General features: G+C 37.1%; 1 protein-coding gene across 2 annotated transcripts in view; it reads left to right on the top strand.

The window, feature by feature from the left end:
* WASF3 (WASP family member 3) overlaps window positions 1-14,883 on the top strand; it is a 125,114-nt gene that overhangs the window by 55,061 nt on the left and 55,170 nt on the right. The gene's annotated exons all lie outside the window — the stretch shown is intronic.

The raw sequence follows: 14,883 nt of genomic DNA, 5'->3' as shown, positions 1-14,883 counted from the left end.
CTAGATAACTTGATCTTTAGTTCTGTCTCACCTTGGCTGTGGGCAAATCATTCCATTAATTTACTATCAGGAAATTGAATTTGATTTTCATACTTTCACTTTACAGGTAATTTTTCAGGAATATGTCTGTAATTTTTGACTATAATGAAACTAAGCTAGAAATCATTATCAGATTATCTGTGAAATCTCCAAATAATTTTGAAATTAAATACCACATTCTAAAAGTCCCATGGGTCAGAGAAGAAGTCACAAGGGAAATTAGAAAATATTTTGAATTGAATGAAAATGAAAATACAACATATCCAAATTTAAGGGATGTACCTAAAGCAGTACTTCCGGGGGAGATTTATAATGTTAAATGATTATAATAGGAAATAGAAGTTTTGAAACAATAATCTAAACCTTCACCTTAAGAAATTAGAGGGCAAAGAGCAAATTAAACCCAGAATAAGCAGAGAAGGAGTTACCAAAGATATGAGCAGAAATCATTGAAATAGAAAACAGAAAAACTGTAGGAAAAAACATCAGTGATTGGTTAGCTGAGTTTCTTTAATGAGATCAATAAAATTGATCAACCTGTATTTACACTAATGAGGAAAAAAAGGAGAAGGCAAAAATTTTTAGTATCAGAAAAGAGACACCATCAGTATAGATTCTACAAAAGGAAGTTAAAGGGAATATTATGATAACTTAGATAAATGGACAGATTTCATTAAAGTCACAAGGTATTTAATTTGATTTCCATGCTTTCACTTTACAGGTATTTTTTCAGGAATATGTCTGGTTTTTGACTATAATGAAACTAAGCTAGAAATCAGTATCAGATTATATGTGAAATCTCCAAATATTTTGAAATTAAACATCACATTCTAAAAATCCTTTTAGAAGGAGTGGATAACATGCATAGCTCTTTATTCAAGAAATTGAATTTGTAGTTAAACACCCTCTCCCCCCAAAAACCTCTAAGCCCAAATGGACTCACTGGTGAATTCTACCAACTTACTAAGAAAGAAGTAAAACCAATTATATATAAAATCTTCAGAAAATAGAAGGAAGAGAACACTAATTTATTTTAGGAGGCCATTATTACTCTAATATTAAAAAAAAAAAGGTATTTCTCAACAAAATACTAGCAACCTGAATAAAGTTTATATAAAAAGTATAATACATCATACTAAAGTGCCATTTATTCCAGAAATGCAGGATTGTTTCTTCATTTGAAGATCAGTCGTATAATTCACAATATGAACAAACTACACAGAATTCTTCAAACCTGTATGATCATCTCAATAGGCTTATTAGAAAGAGCATTTAACAATATTCATCATTTATTCATGATAACTCAGAAAAGTAGGAGCTTTCTCAACTTGATAAGAGGTATCTATGAAAGACCTACAGCTAGTAATTGTAATTATTGGTGGAAGAGTTAATGTTTTTGCCTAACATTGGGAATAAGGAAGGATGGTCACTCACTGTTCTTACTCAGAATTGTCCTAGTCAGTGCAGTAAAGCAAAAAAGGAAATACAAGGCATATAGATACAGAAGGAAAAAAAATTAAAGTCCCATGGCAAGGGACCTGAGAAATGAGCTTTTTAGCCTTCTAGTCTCTGTGATATAGGGAAGAAGACAGTGGAGGTGGGAATAAATGTTGAATGCCTGTAGATAGTATCTACTACATTTGGGTTTCTGTGGTTATGATCTGAAAATCATAGAGCAAGGCCACATGTATATGACTTGTGGGTTTCAGTTACTGTTTTCTCTGAAGTTAAAAGTCAGCATAATCTCTTGGGAGAGTCTTAGTTCAGCATTTCTTCTTTCTGCTAATATAACCAGAAACCTTTGTGTAGTACTTAAAAGTTATGCATTGGTTTAAACTTCATTAAATAGCTCTTGTTTTTTGATTTAAAGAAAAAGGTTATTTGAAACAATGCTAAGATGTCCTTTTAAATTGTAAGAGGGCATACAAAATTACTTGTTAAATCTGTTACAACTATCATGTATCTTTGGATGAGTTAAAATTATTTCATATGCTTGTTGTCTGTATCTTAGAATACATTGACATGTTTTGTATAATAATGTAAGCCGCATATTATGCCTGTTGATTTCTGCTAAATAATTTCCATACACACATTTTTATGATGTTTGGCGGGTAAGAATTGAGGAAACCCTGAGTCCTTGTCCTAGTTGCATGGTATAGTTGTATGGCAAGATAGTGTTTCTCCAGATGGTGTTACTGGAATCATACCTAAGTCTCTTGCAGTCAAATAGTTTCTCAGCCTCAGTGGAATGCTTACAAATGTAAACAAATATACAGTTTAATAGTTGTGTGCATTTCTGTTTTAATTGCATTTGACCCTTAAACAGTGCAGCGGTTAGGAGCTCTGACCCCCACACAGTCAAATCCACTTACAACATTTGACTCCCCCAAACTTAACTACTGATAGCCTTGACTAGAGGCCTTACCAATAATACAAACAGTCGATTAACACATATTTTGTATATTATATGTAATGTATACTGTATTCTTACAGTAAAGTAAGTTAGAGAAAAGAAGATGTTACTAAGAAAACCATAAGGAAGAGAAAATACATTTACAATACTGTACTGTATTAATTGAAAAAAATCCACTTGTAAGTGGACCTGTGCAGTTTGAACCCATGTTGTTCCAGGGTTAGCTGTACATGTTATTGACCATTTTAGTTGATGCTAGATACTAGGTATGGCAGAGTAGTGGTATAGTAGGGGGAGCGTAAGTTTAGTAGTTAACAGAAAATCTTGGGTTCAGATGCTAAAAACATACAGGCCTACGCTTTTGAGCGAAATCACTTAAATCCTTGATCCTCATTTCCCTCATCTCCAGAAGGAGGATAATCTTGACGAACTGCTGAAAACATTAAAAATAATACTCAGAGCTTCTAGCAGACAGTGGTGATGCCAGCAGCCCAAATGGTGATGCTAATAGAGGATCTTAGTTGCAGGAATGCTCTAAGACTCTGGTATCTGACAGAGCTGGTTTTGAATTGGGTCGGAAGAATTAATATTTTTAAAATATCTATACTACATAAAGCAATCTGCAGATTCAGGGCAAACCCTGTCAAGATTCCAGTGGTATTTTTCACAGAAATAGAACCTAATTTTAAAATTTGTATGGAACCACAAAAGATCCTGTCTGGAGAGCCAAAGCAATCTTGAGAAAGAACAAAGCCAGAGGCATCATGCCCTCTGATTTCAAACTATATTACAAAGCAGTAGTAATTAAAACATCATGGTCTTAGTGTAAAAGCAGACACATAGATCAGTGGAATAGAATAGAGAGCCCAGAAATAAATCCGTGCATATAAGTTTATGACAGAGCAGCTAAGAATATACAATGGGACAGTTTCTTCAATAAATGGTGTTGGGAAAACTGGACAGCTACATGCAAAAGAATGACACTGGACCACTACCTCTACAGCATACACAAAAATGAACTCAAAATGGATTAAAGACTTGAATATAAGACCTGAATCCATAAAAGCTCTACAAGAAAGTATAGGTGGTCTGGGCGATGATGTTTTGGATCTGAATTCCAAAAGCAAGGGCAACAAAAGCAAAAATAAACAAGTGGGACTACATCAAAGTAAAAAGCTTCTGCACAGCAAAGGAAATCATCAGCAACATGAAAAGGCATTTTCTGAAGGGGAGAAAATATTTGCAACTCATATCTCTGATAAGGGGTTAATATCCAGATATATAAAAAACTCATACAACTCAATAGCAAGAAAAATCTGATTAAAAAGGGGCAGAAAATCTGAAAAGATATTTTTTCAAAGAAGACATTGGATGGGCAGCAGGTACATAAAAAGATGCTCAATATCACTGATCATCAGGGAAATGCAAATCAAAACCACAGTGAGATATCCCTTCACACCTATTAGAATGGCTATTATCAAAAAGACAGTAAGTGTTGGTGACAATATAAAAAAGGTGCACTGTTGGTGGGAATGTAAATTGGGGCAGCCACTGTGGAAAACAGTATGGAGTTCCTCGAAAAGTTACAAGTAGAACTGCCATATGATTCAGCAGTTCCACTTCTGGGTATTTATCCAAGGAAAACAAAAACACTAATTTGAAAGGTTATCTGTACCTCCATGTTCATTGCAGCATTATTTTCAATAGCCAAGATATACAAACAGCTTAAGTGTCCATCAATGGATAAATGGATAAAGAAGATATGGTATATGGAAACCATAATGGAATACTATTCAACCATAAAAAAAGAATAAAATCTTGCCATTTGAGGGAACATGGATGGACCTTGAGGACATTATGCTAAGTGAAATAAATCAAAGAAAGACAAATGCTGTATGATTTCACTTATATGAAGAATTAAAAAACAAACAAACAAACAAACCAAGGTTATAGATACATAGAACAGATTGGTGGGTGCCAGAGATGGAGAGTGGAAGGTGGGAGAAATGGGTGAAGGGTTTAGAAGGTACAGACTTTCAAATATAAAATAAAGAAGTCCTGGGGATGTAATGTACAACATGGTGACTCTAGTTAATAATATTGTATTGCATATTTGAAAATTGTTAAAACAGTAGATCTTAAAAGTCCTCATTACAAGAAAAAAAAATTGTTGTAACTGTATATGGCAATGAATGTTACCTTGTGATGATCATTTTTATATAGAAATTTCAAATCACTATGATGTACATCTGCAACTAATACGGTTGACCCTTGAATAACACAGGTGCGAAAATCTGCATATAACTTTTGACTATTTAAAAACTTCACTAATAGCCTTTTGTTGACTGGAAGCCTTACTGATAACATAAGCAGTTGAGTAACACAACTTTGTATGTTGTATGTATCAGAAACTGTATTCTTACAATAAGGTAAGTGAGAGAAAAGTCAGTGTTACTAGGAAAATCATAAGGAGAGAATACATTTACAGTATTGTACCATATTTATAAAAGAATCGAAAACAAAAACCCATGTATAAATGGACCTGTTCAAACCCATGTTGTCCGAGGGTCAACTATACAATGTTAGACCTCAGTTAAAAGAAAAAAAAAGATTGGATCTGACAGAATCAGTTTTGAATTTAAGTTTTTATACTTTACTAGTGTTGTCCCACCTTGGATAAGTTACTTTTTGAGCCCTGATCTCTTTAGCTGTTAAGTGGGCACCATACCAGCCTATTAAGTTGTAGTATGTAGGACATAAATGACATAATGTATATAAATGCTTACATGTGCAAATGTTCCCATTTGTCATCTTTAACTGGTTCACTACCATTGGCTTTATGATTTGGTTTCTTTGGTCGATTTTTTATAAAGTTCCCTAGAAACCCTGCCTGATCCTTTTGTTGATGCTCATGATTTACTTGCTGGAATACGTTCAGAAGAATGGAGTTGATAGGACGCCAGACTTGATGTTTTGAGACCAAGGACATAGGTTGCAAATTTGAGAAATTTTACTCTCTCATATTTCTCTTCATGCCTTCATGGCTCAAACAGTTGGGAATAGTTAACTAAAACAGCCATTTAATTGATCATAGCTTTCTTTCATGAGCACAGTTTCTAGTTGCCAAAAATATTGCCATCAGGATGCTTTTTGTTTCTAAAAACATGGAAACTCAAGTCTAGTAGCATGTATGCTAGAGAACAGTTGCTAGATTCCACAGCTTTATTGTTATTTTAATTTTATCTCATTTTAATTACATTCATTCATGTGAAATGGCCAACATTTGGCTGTTTTTACCAACAAAAGTGGTAATTTCATATGGTTCAACTTGATATTCTAGGGTCTGGTGACAATGTTTTCCTCACACACTTGGCAAATTATCTAATTTTGTATCTTATAATTTGTTGTTTCCTCTAAGAACTTAAGTTTTAATGCATTTTGAATTTTGTAAATTTATTTGATGAATGTCATTCTCAAAGATGCAGAAGAGTAAGTTAGAGAAAAATATGTGATACTTCTTTCTTAACAAAAAGAGGAGATGCTGACTAATTTTTGAGAAGACTTTTAATTTATGGTTAACTGGATAATTGGAAACAAAAACTAGAGCTTGTTGAGACTTAAACCTTGAGGTCATAGGTGCTATCATATAAATTCCTAGTACCTAAAAATTCTTTCTGAATTTTAAAAGTTCTTTGAGATCAGCGTTTTTCTGAAAGTCATGTCTCTAGCAAGTGTTAAAATGCTGTTGATGTTTTTAGCTTCTGAGTGTTTACTGACATATTTTATATTATAAAAACAATGCCTTTTAGCTTAACATTCTGTTTGTAAAATGTGTCTAGTTCACATGTTTGTTATACCTTGAATAAAGAGCTGATGATTTGAGTTTTGTTTAAAAGGGCATTAATTTAACAAATACTTTGTGTGGATTAGAAGTAGTAATATGGTGGTAAACAGCATAGGAGCTTTTCATGTTCATCACAGTGTGGTACTGATTAATGGCTTCTTCTCGCTGTCCCATTAAAGTGGAAAGGGAGGTGGTTCAATTTTTTTTTTAATTTGTCAAGGAAGCATTTATTTGTTTAATAGGAGTAACATGTAGCATCTGTGTTCCACTTTGTGGCATTCTGTGGGTCTGTAGGTGGGTCTTCTCCTCGCAGCCCTTTGAGGTAAGCAGGCGGGTGTGATGGCTGCTGTAAGGACATGGGTTTAGTGGGACTTACATGGCGGCACCAGGCCTCAGCTCTTGAGCATTGAGGGTTTCCGCCTGCTGCTCCGTCTGCTTCCCTGCACTGAAAGACTGTTTCCAGTGGCACACTCCCTGATGAGGTTGGCAGGTTCAGAGGCCCTTAGGGTGAGGGAATTGTGTAGGAGGAAAACTTGCCTTAGGGAACTGAGCTCATTGCTGTTTATGATGCCATTAACTGGCCCTTTGTAAATACTCTTGGAGCAGTGGCCTGTCTCCATGCTAAATTTATCTTGTATGTCTGTCTCTTCCGCCGTGATACCTAGTCCTGTGTCTGTGGCTCACAATAGAGTCATCTAGGCTAGGCCATCATGTTAGAATCTAAGTAGTCAAGAAATGTTCAGTGATCTCCCAGTTAATTTTCTGTCCTCATTTCTTGTCCATCTCCATTGATCCATTTTTTCAAGTTTTATAGAGGCATAATTGACATACAATAAACTACGACTATTTAAAACGTACAGTCTGATAAGTTCTGGCATGTGCACACACTCATGAAACCATCACCATCAACAAGAAAGTGAATATGCCATTACCCACAGAAGTTTCCTCATGGCCATTTGTCATCCCTCCCTCTTGTCGGTTCCCCATCTCCAGGGCCACCACTGATCTGCTTTCTGTCTCTGTAGATTAGTTTGCATTTCCTAGAATGTTATTGTGAAGGAAGAACACTCCGTGATGTGTCTCCTGTACTACAAATTCTTCACACAACACTACTTCACTTCTGACACCAGACGTGTGGGTTTTCCACATATCAGGCAGTTTGACACCAGCTGGGTGTCCTGCAGTTTAACTCAATTCTGACCTTTATCTCCCTGGGAGACAGCATGAGATCCCACAGATTAAGGGTTCTGTCCCATAAGACTGCCCCCCACCCCAGCCGGCCCAACTTCATCCTCAAGCCCCGACTGTTCCCTGCGCTTCCAACTGGCTCTAAATTGGGAGTTCCCACACCCCTTTCTTGGGTTTTATTAACTAGCTTGAGTGGCTTACAGAACTCAGGACACTGGTTTGCTTACTAGATTACTAGTTTATTACAAAATATTTTAAAGGATATGGTTGAACAGCCAAAGGTCTGGCAGAACACATGAGTTTTTGTCCCCATGGAGTTTGGGATACACCACTCTCCCAACATATGAATGCATTCTGGTTCACCAACCTGGAAGCTCTGTCCTTTTGGGTTTTTATGGAGGCTTTATTACATACGTATGATTGATTAAATCATTGACCCGTGGTGATTGAACTCAATCAAGTCCTTCCCTCTTCCCCAAAGTTGGGAGTGGGTGGGACTGAAAGTTCCAACCCCCTAATCACATGGTGGGTTCCCCTGGCAACCAGTCCCCATCCTTAGTGGCTTTCCTAAAGTCACCTCAGTAACATACTCAGATGAGGTTGAGAGGGATTTGTTACGAATATCAGAATCATAGCTCTTATCACTTAGGAAATTTCAAGGATTTTAGGAGCTCTGTGCCAGAAATAGGGATGAAAACCAAATATATGTTTCTTATTATAAATCACAGTATCACAGTTATGTAAAAGGAATATACTCTTTATACAGTATATACTCTTTTTTGGTCTGGTTTTTATTCAGCATAATTACCTTGAGATTCATTAATAATATTGTTACATGTATCAATAATTCATCCCACGTTATTGCTGATTAGTTGAGTTTATCTGTTCACCTTTGGTGGATTTGGGGATTGTTTCTAATTTTGGCTCATTTTGGCTACTATAAATAAAGCTGTATGAACATTCATGTGCAAATCTGCATGTGGGCATATGCTTTTATTCCTTTTGCATAAAAACCTAGGAGTGAAATGGCTGGATCATATGGTAAGTGTGTTTAACTTTTTAAGAAACTGCCGAACTGTTTTCAAAAGCGATTGTGTTATTTTCCATTTTCTTCAGCAGGGTGTGAGAGTTCCATTTGCTCCACATCCTTACCAACACTTGGTATGGTCAGTCTTTTTAAGGTTGGCCATTCTCATAGGTATGTGGTGGTATCTCATTGTGGTTTTAATTTGTACCTCCTTCATGATGAATGGTGTTGAGCATCTTTAAGGCACTTATTTACTTACCATCAGTCTGTCCTCTGTGAAGTGTCTGTTCAAAACTTTTGCATGTATATTTAATTGAATAGTTTGCTTTATTATTGAGTTTTGAGAGTTCCTTATGTATTCTGCATATAAGACCTTTAGTAGATATGTGATTTGTACTTCTGTCCATTTTATTAGAAATTTTTAACCTTTTATTCCAGAATGTAACTTTGGGGAATGATGTGGGATTCATTTATATTCTTATTTTTGGCACTTTCCCCAGTCTGTCCTCCCAAGAGACACGACCTCCTTGACATCCTCTTCACTTTTTTTCTATCTTGTCTTCCCCTTTATGTCAGCATACTCTGTATTGTCTTTCCTTCAGACCAGCTTCTCAGCCAGCTGTACACGAGTTAATCCCTTCCAGGGTGTAGCCCTCTCTTCAGGGCAGAAATGATTTTTAGTTATTATTGAATGTGTTTGTTGACTCTGGGATGGTCAGTGCATCGTTTCTTGAGTCTGGAGATGTGCCATTCTAGTGTTGCTCAGCATCGAGTTGGCCTGGCCTCAAGTACTTTGTCAGAAGTCTTGTCAGAAGCCAGAGCAAGGGTTCAGAATCAAAGATGGAAACAGACTTACCAACCTCCCCTAGTTACTAAATGTTGTTTATTTTTAATTTAATTCACTCTGCTTACTGTGTGGTTTCAATTTTTTGAAATTCATTCACTTTTTTTGGTGTTACTTAATTCATGGCCAACGTTTTCATATATGTTTGAAAAGAATACATTCTTGCATTGTTATGTACAGACTTTTGAAGTACTATCAGTTAAAATTTGCTAATTCTGTAGTTCAAAATATGATTTTTTTTTTTGGTTTCTGAAAGATGTTGGCATCGTGTACAAAAAAAGGATAATAAAAGTTCTCAATATGAAACGTGCATTTGCCTTCATTTATTTTATTGCTTTTCACTTGAGTTTCTCTCGGGTCTTACAGTAATATTGCTGCCCCCTTTTTGTTGTTAGCATTGGCCTGGTGTATTTTTGTTGTCTCTTCATTTTCAGCCTTCCTGCTTATTTCATTTTGGATGTGCTCTTGAATATTTAGCTTTTTTAAAAAAACTGAGTTGGTGTGTTGCTTTTTTTTTTTTTCTTAACAGAGATTCATGTACAGTTGATTTTTGAACCACATAGGTTTGAACTGCGTGGGTTCAGTTCAAAAAAGAAATGTGAATTTTTTTTTATATCGTAGAATACTTTAAATGTATTTTCTCTTCCGTATGTCTTTCTTAATATTTTCTTTTCTCTAGCTTTATTGTAAGAATACAGTTTATAATACATAAAAAATAACATACTTTGTATGTTAGTTGACTTTATGTTATTGGTAAGGCTTCTGGTCAACAGTAGGCTATTAGTCATTAAGTTTTTGGGGAGTCCAAAGTTGTATGCAGATTTCTGACAGCATGGGGGGTGGTGGGCCCCTAACCCTCATGTTGCTCAAGGGTCAACTGTAGTGGGTAAAAACAGTGACGCTGGGTCCATACTGCCTGCCTTTGAATTTAGGCTTTGCCATTAACTGTTACGAGGTGTTGGTCAAGTCTGCCTAACTGTTGGTGCTTCAGTTTCTTCTCTTCAAAAGGGAAGTATTAATAAAAAGTTTCTACCTCAGTCTGTAAGAATTAAATGAGTTAGTATGTTTAAAACACATAATAATGCCTGGCACATTATGTAAGTCTTAGCCATTATACTAATAGATGAGTTCATGCATGAACATTCATTAAAATTATGCAGAAGGCCACTATTAGTGCTTTTTATTTCATTAAAAATTTTTAAAATCCATTTCCTGCCACTGCTGAGTTTATTAGTTTTTTCTGTAATAGTTTTATTATTGATACATCAAGTATTTTTTAGTTGTTTGCACTAAATTAAAATAATAATTACACATATAATACATGAATTTTTTTTTTTTTGAAAACTTGGAACACATTTGAGATTAACGTGCTCTTTGACTCTCATGTCCATCCATCCCCATAGAGGTAATCACTGTTAAGAACTTGGGATGTTTTCTTACAAGCCTTTGGTAGGCTTACCTGTATATACACACATAAAGAGAATATGTAGTCACTTTTGCACAAATGCTGTACTGTTATTGTGAACCTTAGTTTTTTCATTCATCACTGTATTTTAGAGATCACTCCATATTTATTTACCTTGTTGCTTTTGATAGCTGCCTTTCCCTCTAGTAGTCATTTCCAGTTTTTCACTACAGCAGTGATGCAGTGAACATTATTGTACATGAACCCTTGGGCACAAGTGAGAGTATTTCTCTCAGAAGAATAGAGACAGAAATGGTAGGTCAAGGATATGATATTCTTAGTTTTATTAGATATAATTCTTAGGAAAGACAATTTACCATTATTTACCCATCCATCAACTAACTCTACTATTTACCTTTCTAATACTTGATAGACACAGTTAAATTTTCCCAATATGGTAAGAGAGAAATAGTAATTCTTGTGATTCCACTATCCTGATTGCTAGGGAGATGGGACATCTTCATATGGGTTGGTTGCTCTTTGTATTTTTCTGATGTGAATTGTTTAGGTCTTCCCATTATGGTTCTCCAGCCACACACGCTGATGGCCACATTCTCTTTGTCCTGTGTTTGGCTTATTATGTCCTTTCATCTGATCCTTCTGCTTTTTAACTTTCAGAGAGTATCTATCATTTATAGTTCTCTCATGTTATTGCATATATTTTAAGTGTAGATCTTTTTTCTCATTTCTGGGGATTTGAAGCCTAAGGAGAAGCCTAGACAAGATGTTCTATTTATACTCCTCCCCTAGACTTGTTTCTCTTTCTTCAATCTTCCTGTTCAAATTATATAGCTTTTGAAATGATTTCCTGTAAAGAGTTAATAACAGTGCGCTCACACACACACAAACCCTAGTTCTTATAAATGTTTCATTTTGATTGAGACATTTATTTAGTATTGCTAGGGCCTAAAGAAGAGCAGTAAGTTACCTATAACCCAAGTCGAGGGAAAGGAGATGGTCCCTTTCTCTTGTCCCAAAGATTATGTTAAACTGCCGTTTTCCTTACCGTACCCACACACAACAGCATTTCTCTGATTCTCCTTAGAGACTGGGTATATACTCATAGTCTTATACACACAGCTTTCCGGCCAGTGTCAAATGGGATTTGTCTTACCAAGTGTTGTGCTGAATCATGCTCAGTATAAATGTAGGCGGAATTCTTCCCTGGCCTGAGAAATAGGATAGGACACAAATATCTGGCTTTCTAGAATGGTTAACCAAAAGCCAGCCACTTATAAAAACTCATGTATATCAAAAATACAAAACAGAATAAGATGAGAAGATCTAACGCTTACGCATATAGCAACAAGGCAGCATCAGGAATTGGGGGACCAGACAAAACCACCTATTTAGTACAATAGTAAGGTATCTTCTATAAACGGAACTTGAACTTGAAAATGTAGATCAACTTCTTCCTTTCATGACTGGAGTCGACCACTCACCGTAGATGGTCAGGTGCTTGGTTCAGTGTTGGGAGGGTAGCGGGAAGGAGAGGGAATAGAAGCATCGTATGAGAAGTCAAGGCTTACTTGGGTACCAGGGCAGAGAATTTTTGCTGCCTTGGCTGCCTTTATGTACTGATAAAACACAGAAATGAAGTAGCCTTGGCTTGTTGGCATATTTACAAATGTGGCTTATAGGGGGAACATTTACAAATGGGAATGTGGTGGGCAGAGCACCAGCCAAGTCAGAGATTGAGCTTCTAATGTCTCCTCAGTCCTTGGCAAATCTCCATAATGCAGGTGATTTGGGATCTCTTTGTCTTGATCTATGATGACAAAATGAAGAAGTTAGTCTCAATCTCCCAGGTTCCATTTACCTAAAAAAGTTTATAATAAAATAGCTGGTTTTGTCTGGCTGGTCAAAACAGGGAAGGAAAATAGTTCCTGGCAAAAGCATCTTCAAGGTTCCTAGAGTAGCAACATGAATCAGGATGAATTTACACAACAAAGAAACAGAAAACAGATGTATGCTCAAATATAAAATATATTCTGTAGTGTCAAATGTACCGAGTATCTGGTTATATGGACAGCAGGGCCTTATAAAGGGACTTGGAAACAGAAGACAAATATATTTTTAAAACATTTCACATCTAATAAGAACTTAGTAATTTATTTAAATTAAAAAATCCAGACTATAGAAGCATAAGAATCAATTTAGGTAAGTGTAGATAAATAGAAATAAATGGTGGAAGGTGCTAGAACAAAGGCTTTTTTTTTTTTTTTTTGAGCACTCATCACCCTCCCCTATGATACCCAGGAGAGAAGAGCAGAGGAAAGAGACCCCAGGATTGTTCTTAGTGATTGTTCTTTGCCAAGATCCCCACTCTGCTTCTCTATATTCTCACTTAGGACAGATTGCTTTTCATCACTTACACTGGCTTTGCGGTTTCTCCCGTCAGCAGAGAAACTGCAAGACAGGAGCCAATGGGGAAAACCTTGGTGGGGAGAAGTCTTAACCTAGACATCGAATCTCTGCCTTTTCAGTTAGACCCACATATCACCTTCCACTTGAAGTGTCTTTCGGTGCCTGTTTGTAGCCCACAAAAGGCAAATGATCGCTTCTTATCTCAGAATGCCCTCCAAAAATAGATACTTGACAGATTTCAGGTATATCCCGTTATTCTGCAGACATGAATCTGCTGCTTTTCCCTGGGATACTTGCTTAGTTATTGAGGCTGCTTAGCAATTTTTAAAAGTGATGGAATGCTTCCCGTAAACCTCGAGTAAGGACCTCCATTCTCCCATCTGCTATGCTTAATGAGTAGCAGCTCCCATGTGCCAGGCATGGTGCTGCAGGGTCTGTGATGCTGTGTCCCCCTCCCCCACCCACCACTGAGTCTTTCTAATTAAATTAAATTTAATTTAATTTAATTTAATTTAATTTAATTTCCCAGGTATGAGAAATACCTACAATGTAGTACTTATCACACTGGGTTGTAACTTAGTTTATATGTTTGTGTCTCTCACTAAACCATTAATTCCCTGAGTAAAAGGATTGTTTAAGATTTTATATTTTCGTGAGAGAGAGAGAATGAGCAGGGGGAGAGGGAGAAGCAGACTCCCCACTGAGCAGGGAGCCCAATGTAGACTCGATCCCAGGACTCTGGGATCGTGACCTGAGCTGAAGGAAGATGCTTAACCGAATGAGCCACCCAGGCACCCCTAAAGGAATTGTGTCTTATTTTTGTCTACTTTCCTGTTGACACTGGCTAAAGAATAATAAAAATGCACTAAGTGTTTGGAGAGCAGATGACTCCAATATGATAGTTTCTGAAAGGCAGTGGAATATCTAACTGAAAGGACAAAACATATTGGAGCTGGAGGGAACGGAGGGAGCAAATCTGTTTTTCTTAAGAGGAAACTGAGGCACACCTTGGCTATGACACTTGCACAGGGTCATGCGGTGTTAGTGACAGAACTGGGACCACAAGCCAGGTCCCCCTGTTCCTAATCCAGTGTTTTTTCACTGTACCTTCCTGTGTCTCATGTGGCAACATACCATGTTCTGAAGAGCAAAATGTAGTCAGTCATCCCAGCGAAACGCTATTGATTAAACCTCACCCAGTTTCCCCCCCCCCCTCCACCCCACCCTTCCCAGCTTTGATCTAAAGCTTAGCTAAAAGAGGAGGTGAGGCAGTATAGCTCTAGAAGATAATGTAACAGCTTGGGAGTTGAGGAATCTAGGCTCTTCCATTGGTTGTGGGAATGTAATATTAGTGGCGAATACCTCCTGGGGAATGTCAGTAGGCAGGCAGCGTGCCACGAGACTGGGGTGCACAGACCTGGCCCTTGCCCCGTGGAAAGTATGGTGGGAAGTCGGAGCCAGGGCTTGGCAGCACTGTGTCACTCAGTTCTGTATGAGTGTGGGGCCAGGACCACCTCTGCCTGGGTCCCTCTTGAGTACAAGACTCGCACAAAGAAGTCAACATGATTAAAAAGCCGGACATCTGCAGTGCGCACACGTATAGTTTGGTGTGTGTAATCTAGTCCGTACCACGTGATTTAGTCCTGCCTCGCACCGCACTTTGATTCCTGACACGCGGCAGTCAGAGCAAAGGTTA

This window comes from Mirounga leonina, unplaced genomic scaffold, assembly GCF_011800145.1.
Source record: "Mirounga leonina isolate KUSES-001 unplaced genomic scaffold, KU_Mleo_1.0 Mir_127, whole genome shotgun sequence".
Classification (NCBI taxonomy): domain Eukaryota; kingdom Metazoa; phylum Chordata; class Mammalia; order Carnivora; family Phocidae; genus Mirounga; species Mirounga leonina.
The sequence above is the reverse complement of the archived record's forward strand: the minus strand, read 5'-3'. Positions and strand labels throughout refer to the sequence as shown.